Source organism: Apium graveolens, chromosome 4, assembly GCF_009905375.1.
Source record: "Apium graveolens cultivar Ventura chromosome 4, ASM990537v1, whole genome shotgun sequence".
In the NCBI taxonomy this organism is placed as follows: Eukaryota; Viridiplantae; Streptophyta; class Magnoliopsida; order Apiales; family Apiaceae; genus Apium; species Apium graveolens.
In genome coordinates, this window is record NC_133650.1 from 76,499,797 (window position 1) to 76,508,509 (window position 8,713).

Consider the following 8,713-nt stretch of genomic DNA (forward strand, 5'->3'; position numbering starts at 1 on the left):
TATCAATTAGCGATTATCTTGTAACTGTGTAGTATATAAACACAGACATAGGGTTTACACTATAAGTGTTATCATTATCGAGAATATTATTCATTGTAACCCTAGCAGCTCTTGTGATATTTCTTCATCACTGAGAGAGGACAGTTCCATATTGTAACAGAGTTTATTGCATTGAATAAAGCCTGTTTTCTGTTACTTGTGTTATTTGAATTCGATTTGATTGTGCTATACACTGTATTCAACCCCCTTCTACAGTGTGTGTGACCTAACACATGGCTATCAAACTAGTCAGAGTTTTGTAATAGAATCACAATGTGGAAAAAAAATTGACTTGAGTTAGAAAGTGCAATGCTAGAAAAGTACCCCCATTTGTTTTCTATCTGATTCTGGGACGGAATCCTTTTAAGGAGGGGAGACTGTAATAACCCCAAAAATTTTGGACTTTTTGTAATCCTTATGAATAGTGATTTTACTGATTATGATAATTAAGGAAATTTTTCATGCCACACTATGTAGGAGTTCCTTTATTGATATTTTGAGATCTTATTAGTACTCCATAAAGTATATGAGTGTATGTAAAGATCGTCAGAATACAAATTCGAACACTTTGATTTTTCCCGAAAATTCACCAGATACTGAAAGAATTGAGTATAAGGTAACATGATTAAAAGGATTTAAATTCAAGGATTATAAGAGAGGATCATAAAAGGAATATAAAATATTGAGAAAGGTTTAGGGGAACCCAAGTAATAAGATCCCGGATATGATCCCTCAAACGACGAATGAGAATGAAAGTTAAGTGAACCGTATAACAGATAAGCGGTCATTATCCAAGTAATTAAGATTTAATCAAAGAGATTAGTGGATGATGTTGTCATCACACCACAAGGAGAATACATGTGTTAAAAGATGACACAATCATGATAACATAAGCATGACAAGTGGATAGGTTTTGTTGGTTGATTATTAGCCAAGTATAATTTACCATGGTAAATTCTAAAAAGTAGCCAAACAAAAAGGGAAAAGCAAACAACAAAAATCGTAACACCAAAATAGAAGTTGACTTTGGCTTTTCATGAACAAAGCTCTCGGCCTCCCCCATTTCAAGCAAGAATAAATTTCAAAACTCAAGATCCAAGCTTTGTTATTTGCTAAGGTAATTATCCTAGGTCCTTTATACTTAGTTATGGCTATGCTAGGAATCTAAGCCACAAATTCCTTCACAATCTTTTTCAATAAATCATTGAAAAAGAGAGTGAATAGTGTTTTCAAGAATTATAATTGTTTGATCTTATGTTTTTGGTTAGATCTAGCTTTGGTAAGGACTTTCAAGGGCTATTTCAAGCTTCTTAGTTACTTCTACTAACCAAGAAAGGTAAAACCTCATACCCTAGCTTTACTCTTGAGTATTTAGGAGTTGTTATGCTTAATATAGTATATGAGAAGCATGATCCTTGTTTGTTAGAAGCTTGGTTGGATTTGTGGTGATTTTGGATATGAATCTTGGTTATTGGTTAGTGAATCTTAAGATATAGTTAGTAGTTCATGTTTGTGGTTGAATAAGTTGGAAAACCTTGAGGTTATGGACTGATGTGGTATGGTTTAGGTGAAATTTTGTTGTATTTATGGTTATGAGTTGGTTGGTGGTTAATTGGAGTAGTATAAATATTGGTAATCACGTAAACATAGACGTCGTAATGCCCGTTTTCATTCAACTGCTTGTACTTAGTGTTCAGTACAGAAATCTCACTGACCAATCTGTAACTTTTCCACGTTTAGCTATATTGTGTCGTAAGCTTCATTTTGATATGTGGTTCGCTTGGATCCGATGTACGGTTTAGGAGAAATGGTTGTTTTAAGTAACGGAATTTCGTGAGCGAACCATTACCCCTCGCTTTACTTTGAAACCTTATTTAAGGCCCTTAAAAAAATTGGTTTACGAAACAATTATGTAAGGTGGGTTAGGCAGTTAGTAGAGTATTCGCGAAAAAGTCACCTAAAAATTCATAACGGTTAATTTATTAAAATTAGTTGAGCCGAGGGTACGCGAGCGATTAACGCAAATCGTCAAACGTATAAGCGACCATAAGCGATCGTTAGAGTATAAGTGAGTTTTGACTAGTTTCTTAAGCGACTGTGGTCTAATTCCAGCTTATGTTGTTGTTTATAGGTTACTGGACCCACTCTAAGCTTAAGTCTACCCCAGAACGCTCAGACAAGTTTTCTACTCATTATACTGTTGTTGTGATGTAAATATATTGATGCATTATCTTGAGATAAGTGCATGGTTATTATTAGAAAGTCTTGCGATATATTGGAGCATGTTGATATGATATATATGCATGCCTATTTTGGTATCTTGATATTTCTCTGTCGATTCAATTGATTATAAACTGCATAATACCTATGATAGAGATAAGCAGTACTTGCGTATACCCTTAGTATAGGGGACCCAGAGTTGAACATTTTTCTTAACCGGGATCGATGTTCCTGAGTATATTATATATATATTGTTTTCAAACCTATTAATCAAATAATGTTTATTCGATAGTTTTATATTATAAGTGAATATTAGTTTCTTTTGAATATTTATTTAAGATTCCTATCGCGATCAAAGACTATTTTAACTATTTAAATAGAGTTTCTACTTATGAAACTTATTTTATTTTATTGAATGAATATTAGTCGAAATATTAATTCGAGGGCTTATGACTCTGCTTATTTTATTAAATAAATATTAGTTTGAATATTCATTCGAGGACTTATGACTCCGCTTATTTTATTAAATAATATTTTTTATTTTCTTAAAGAATAAAGTTTCGATAATTGCCAAGTATTCGGAAAATGATTGATACTATCAAATCATTCTTACTTTAAATATTTCCAGAGATTATTTTCAAACTTTATCAAAACTATTTTTGGAAAGTTAGAGCGGATCCTAAAACTCGTTTTCAAATTTAAGATCTTCCTTTCGAAGGGGATTTAAATACTCGCTTAAAAATCTGAGAGATCCGGCTCCGTGATGTATTTCATATTCACAACGAGGTTGTTATTTTGATAAAAGAGTTTGATTACTTTCCCAACATTCGGGAAGTAAGTCCATCTAAATGCGTCAGTATACGCGACATGGGCTCAATGGGAGTCCATCATGGTTTAAGTGGCTGAGTGGCAGTCCATCAAAGCGTAAGTGGCTGAGTGGCAGTCCAGCATAAGGTCCTAATGAGGCCAGGGTGATGACTAGTGGGGAATTCATCCATCTACTAGTAGAAAAGGTGACTTAATTGGTATATTTTCCTGATCAGCAAGATATCAGGTTTATGCCAAGGTTTTTTTCTTTCCAAATTCATTGGATATTGCAACTCTGTTTATAATTTTCATAACAGAGGTTTTCAAGGAGTGTATGAGATATATATATATGTGTGTGTGTGTGTGTATGTGTGTATATATATATCGGGACTTAATGAAGTATCTCATAACTTCATTTCTTTCAAATGATATTTCAAAGATTGAATATATTCAAGTCTTGTCTTTTAGTCTCATCTATGTGATGAACTTTTGAAACTGATTATACCTTGAATGGTGGTAGTTCAAGTAGTATTCGGAAAAGATATAAGTATATTGTAGTATCTTGTAACTTCATCTTTTCAACTTATATCTAGTAAATGATTATCTTATGCATGACAAAGATTTTCGGAAAAAATGTTGAGACAAGGTTAGATATATGTGATCACCTTGCAACGATATTTTTATACAGTTATAAATTGGAACTCTGTGAATATTATGCATGAAAGAGGACTTCCAAGATTTTGAAAAGTATATATACATATATACTGAATATTTTGCGACTTGGTCGCGTTAAAATATCAAACTTGGTTCATTTCTTCTTGACCAAGACTTTCATGAGTACTATGAAGATGCTCATATATTGTTAGTTATTATACATGTTATTTCAGTGGGCTTGTTGCTCACCCTTGCTTTATTCTTTCATCACACAACAATAGCTAGACAAGATGAACAAGACCAAGCTCCCAATTCGCGAACGGATAGGAAATGTTCCGCAATTTCCTGTAGGCGTTGATGCCGCTGTAGCTGAGGTAGAAACTACCAATAGGCTAGGTTTTCAGCTGTTGATGTACCAGACTTATGTATATTTATGAACTGTAATAATGGCAAAGAAAATATAAATTTATTCAGAAACCGTTTTAAGGTGTAATGGTTTATAATTGTGGAATAAAATTACTTGTGTTATTTTTGGTATTCATCTCTGAGACTATAACTTGTAGTGTGTGTGTGTATATTGTGGGGTCACAGTATGTAGTAGTTGGTTATTTATTAAGAATGAGTGTTATTAAGGGAAATGGAACTCGTGACAACCCAGAACCCCGACCCCGAATTTGGGGGTGTTACATTTAAAGTGGAGGATGCTCTAGGGTCCGCTCGGAAATCTATAATGATAAACATATATCATTTCGGTAGATCTCGTTCATATTTATGGCGACTCATACATATGCGCTACTTATTATTCGTTCCCGCAACTCATTTTACTCTTATTATTCCTTTAAGCACACATCCTTGTCACGTTCCCTTTCTTTTCGAAATCCTTTATGTGCGTTTATGCCTTTTACATTTCAATCTTCGGCTCCACTTATAATTCCTAATGGTTTTCTAATCGCGCGGTCTCGGCTCCGACATTTTTATAAAATTAAAAATTCCTTATTTTCACTTTAAATTTTTATAGCAGTTAATAAACTCTATTTCTTACTCTCTGTAAAAATTTCATGATTTTTGAATATTTTTGGATGAAGCCGAATGGAAGAAGAAGGGAGAGAAGAGAGAGTTTTGTTGGCTAGCCATTCTAGGTTGCAAGCTATTCTACTTGGTTTAGATCCTAGGTTACTATTTAGTAGCTTTTACGTTATCATTCTATCTAGCTAGGTTACTATTTGGTTACTTGACCGTGGTTAGTTTCTTACTCCAGTTAACTTGTATATTTAGCTTGGTTTGATACGTTTATTTATTCATTTACGCGTTCGCTCGGTCGCTTATTTGTTTTCGTAATAAACTCTCGTAAACGGTTTGTGGTGTAAATCATTTCTTATACGTTCTTTACATTTTGAAGTATCGTACTTGGATTTGAATTTGTAAGACTTTAAATTTGTAATTATATTGTGATTCCCGTAATCCTTGATGGTTCATATATATGGTCGTTTTTTAAAGTTCATTTTCTTCGAAAACTAATAATGTTTACATACACTCATTTGGTACGTATAATCATGTTATCGACTCAGAAACTCGATTTTTCATGCACAACATAGTGTGGGCTAAAAAGTTTTCCCCGTTTGTTAGGGTTACTATTCATTAAGCGTTTTACAAAGTCTGAAAAATTCTAGTTATTATAGTCTTCCCCTCTAAAAAGGATTCCGTCCCGGAATCAATTAGAAAAAGTGGGGATATCTATTCTTCATTGTGTCTTCTAGTTCCCAAGTTGACTCTTCAACATTCTTATTTCTCCACAAGATTCTGACCAGCTTCACAGTCTTGTTCCTCAGCACTTGTTCTTTTTGGTCCATCACTCTTATTGGTTGCTCAACGTAGGTCAAGTCTGGTTGTAAGTCTACCTGCTCATACTCTATCACATGTCGCACATCGGCATGTTATTTCCTTAGCCTTGACACATGGAACACGTTGTGCACTTGTTGCAGATTAGGAGGCAAGGCGAGCTTGTAAGCTAGAGGTCCTATTCTCCTCAAGTTCTCAAAGGGTCCTATGAATCTGGGGCTTAGTTTCCCTTTCTTTTCAAATCTCATCACTCCTTTCCATGGAGATACATTTAACAGCACTGAATCTCCTACTTCATACTCTCTATCTTTCCTAGTATGGTCGGCGTACTTCTTTTGTCTGTCTTGAGCTGCTACCAGTCTCTTTCTAATGAGTCCCACCATCTCTCAGGTTTGCTGGACTAACTCGGGTCCTATTATTTTATGTTCTCCAACCTTATCCCATCATAAGGGAGAACGGCATTTTCTTCCGTAAAGAGCTTCATACGGAGGAATTGTTATGCTAGCGTGATAGCTATTGTTGTAGGAAAATTCGATCAAGGGCAAGTGGTCATTCCAATTCCCTTTAAAGTCGATGGCACACACTCGCAGCATATCTTCTAGGGTCTGATAGTCCTTTCACTTTGCCCATCTGCTGGGGGGTGGTAAGCGGTACTCATATTTAGTCTAGTGCCTACACACTCTTGGAAGCTTCTCCAAAATCGGGAGTTAAACCTTGAGTCTCTATCTGACACTATGGCAACGGGAACACCATGCATCACCGTGATTTCTTTTAAGTAAATGCCTACTAACTTGTCTACGATGTACCTTTCGTTGATTGGAAGGAAGTGCGCGGACTTGGTTAGTCTATCTATAATAACCCATATGGTATCGTGATTGGTTTTAGTCCTTAGTAGGCTTGTCACAAAATCCATGGCTATATGCTCCCAATTCCATTTCGAAATTTCCAGGAACCGTAATAATCCACTCGGTCGCTGGTGTTCAACCTTCACTCTCTAGCATGTCAAGCATTTGCTGACCCACTCTGTTACTTCTCTTTCATGTTAGGCCACCAATAATATTCCTTAAGGTCATGGTACATTTTCCTACTCCCTGGGTGGATTAAATATCTAGAGCTCTGCCCATCGTGCAACAGCTCATCTTTTAGTTCTTGCACATTCGGAATCCAAATCCGGGACGCATACCTCATGATCCCTTTCTCATCTTTCTCGCATCTGACTTCTTCACCGGTCAATGTTTCTCTTTCTTCATTCATCTTCTTTTCTTGACACACTCATATCTTTTCAGTCAGTTCCGGTACTAACTTGATCTCGAATAGTCCTTCTGATCCTTTACCGGTTATTCTCACGTCGATCTCCATCGTTTCAAATTCCGTAAATAACTCCTCAGATGTCATTATCAGTTTAAGTCTCTCCTTCCTACTGAGGGCGTCAGCCACCACATTGGCTTTACCCGGGTGATACAAAATTTCATGGTCTGTGTAATTCTTAGGTAATTTTATCCATCTTACTTGCCCTATGTAATCACGATAGATAACTTGTTCATTAAACCTTTATGTTGTCAAATTCTATAGACATATCGGGTCTCAACATAATTGGTGTCTATTCAGCTTCTATCTCTTTTGTGGATATCTGGTAGTAGGGTATTCGTACAACGAAAGTTGGCGTTTACTAGTTTCATGTTATCTGATTAGTTGTCATCGCCATTGTATGCTAAGGTTAAGAACAATAACTTTGAATGAAGTATTTAATAAAGTTAGAATCCCATGTTTGTCACATATAGTTAATTCAATCACTTTTATTCTTAGTTAATTGCATGTTAGTTTAATCTTAGTTATAAACATCTCAACTTGTTATTGACTTAGCATTGAGCGATAGCCATACCATTGTTGCATAGGTGCATTATCTTAAGTTAACTAAAAAGAGTCTATGTGGGTATGAATCTGATTTATATCTTATACTACTTATGAACGCTTTTACTTGCGTGTAATTTTAACGCGTGTTTTCGCTCTAACAAGTTTTTTGGCGCTGCTGCCGGGGACTCGGTGTTAATTTTTAGTTTATTTGTTTGTCATCAGTGATCGTTAAAGTTCATTGACTCAGACATTGTTACTTAATTCCTTGTCATGTTTCAGGTACTCTAGCGAGCGTGTATGCATATGCGTTCTCGATCTTGTAAGAGAACCCTGGATCAAGCTGAGGAAGAAGTTGTAGTAGCTAAGGAAGTTTTTGAAGAAGTTCTTATTGAGGAGAAAGTTGAAGGAGAAGCTCTTATTGCAATGGGAGAACCAGAAGCAAATCTAAAGGCTTTGATGGATTACTCTCAACCGAAGATTATTGATATTCAGTCTAGCATTTTCCGACAAGCCATCTCGGCTAACACCTTTGAGATCAAGTCGAGCATAATTCAGATGATACAAAATTCAGTTCAGTTAGGGGGTTCTCTGACAGAAGACCCCAACATGCACATCAGAGATTTCCTCGAGATATGTGACACTTTCAAATTCAATGGAGTTTCTGAAGATGCTATTAAGTTGAGGCTCTTCCCATTCTCTCTGCGGGATAAAGATAAGTGCTGGTTACATTCTCTACCACCAGGGTCTATCACCAAATGGGAGGATCTTGCTCAAAAGTTCCTAACTAAATTCTTTCCCATGGAGAAGACTGCTGCAATAAGAAATGCACTTACTCAATTTACTCAGCAATCTGGAGAATCTTTATGTGAGGCTTGGGATCACTACAAGGAGATGCTTAGAAAGTGTCCTCACCATGGGATGCCTGACTGGATGATCATTAACTGCTTTTATAATGAATTGGGTGCTACTTCTAGACCCATGCTTGATGCAGCATTAGGAGGATCCTTGTGGGCTAAAAGCTACGATGAAACTTATGAATCGATTGAATTGATGGCTGCTAATGAGTACCAGAATCCTACTCAGAGACTACCTCAGGGCAAGGTAGCAGAAATTCTGGAAGTGGATGCAGCTACTGCTATAGCTGCTCAGCTTAAGGCTTTGACGATGAAGGTGGATTTTTTGGCTAATTATGGAGTTAATCAGATCACTAGTGTCTGTGAGCTTTGTGCTGGTGCACACGAGATTGATCATTGTGCTATTTCTAGTGAATCAGCTCAGTTCGTGAGCAATTTTCAGAGAT

The 8,713-nt window shown here is 36.1% G+C and overlaps 1 non-coding gene across 1 annotated transcript; it reads right to left on the bottom strand.

The window, feature by feature from the left end:
- Positions 1-8,226: 8,226 nt before the first annotated feature.
- Positions 8,227-8,333, bottom strand: LOC141722103 (small nucleolar RNA R71). The gene has a single exon (XR_012575134.1). It is a non-coding gene; the product is annotated as a small nucleolar RNA R71 (small nucleolar RNA).
- Positions 8,334-8,713: the final 380 nt, after the last annotated feature.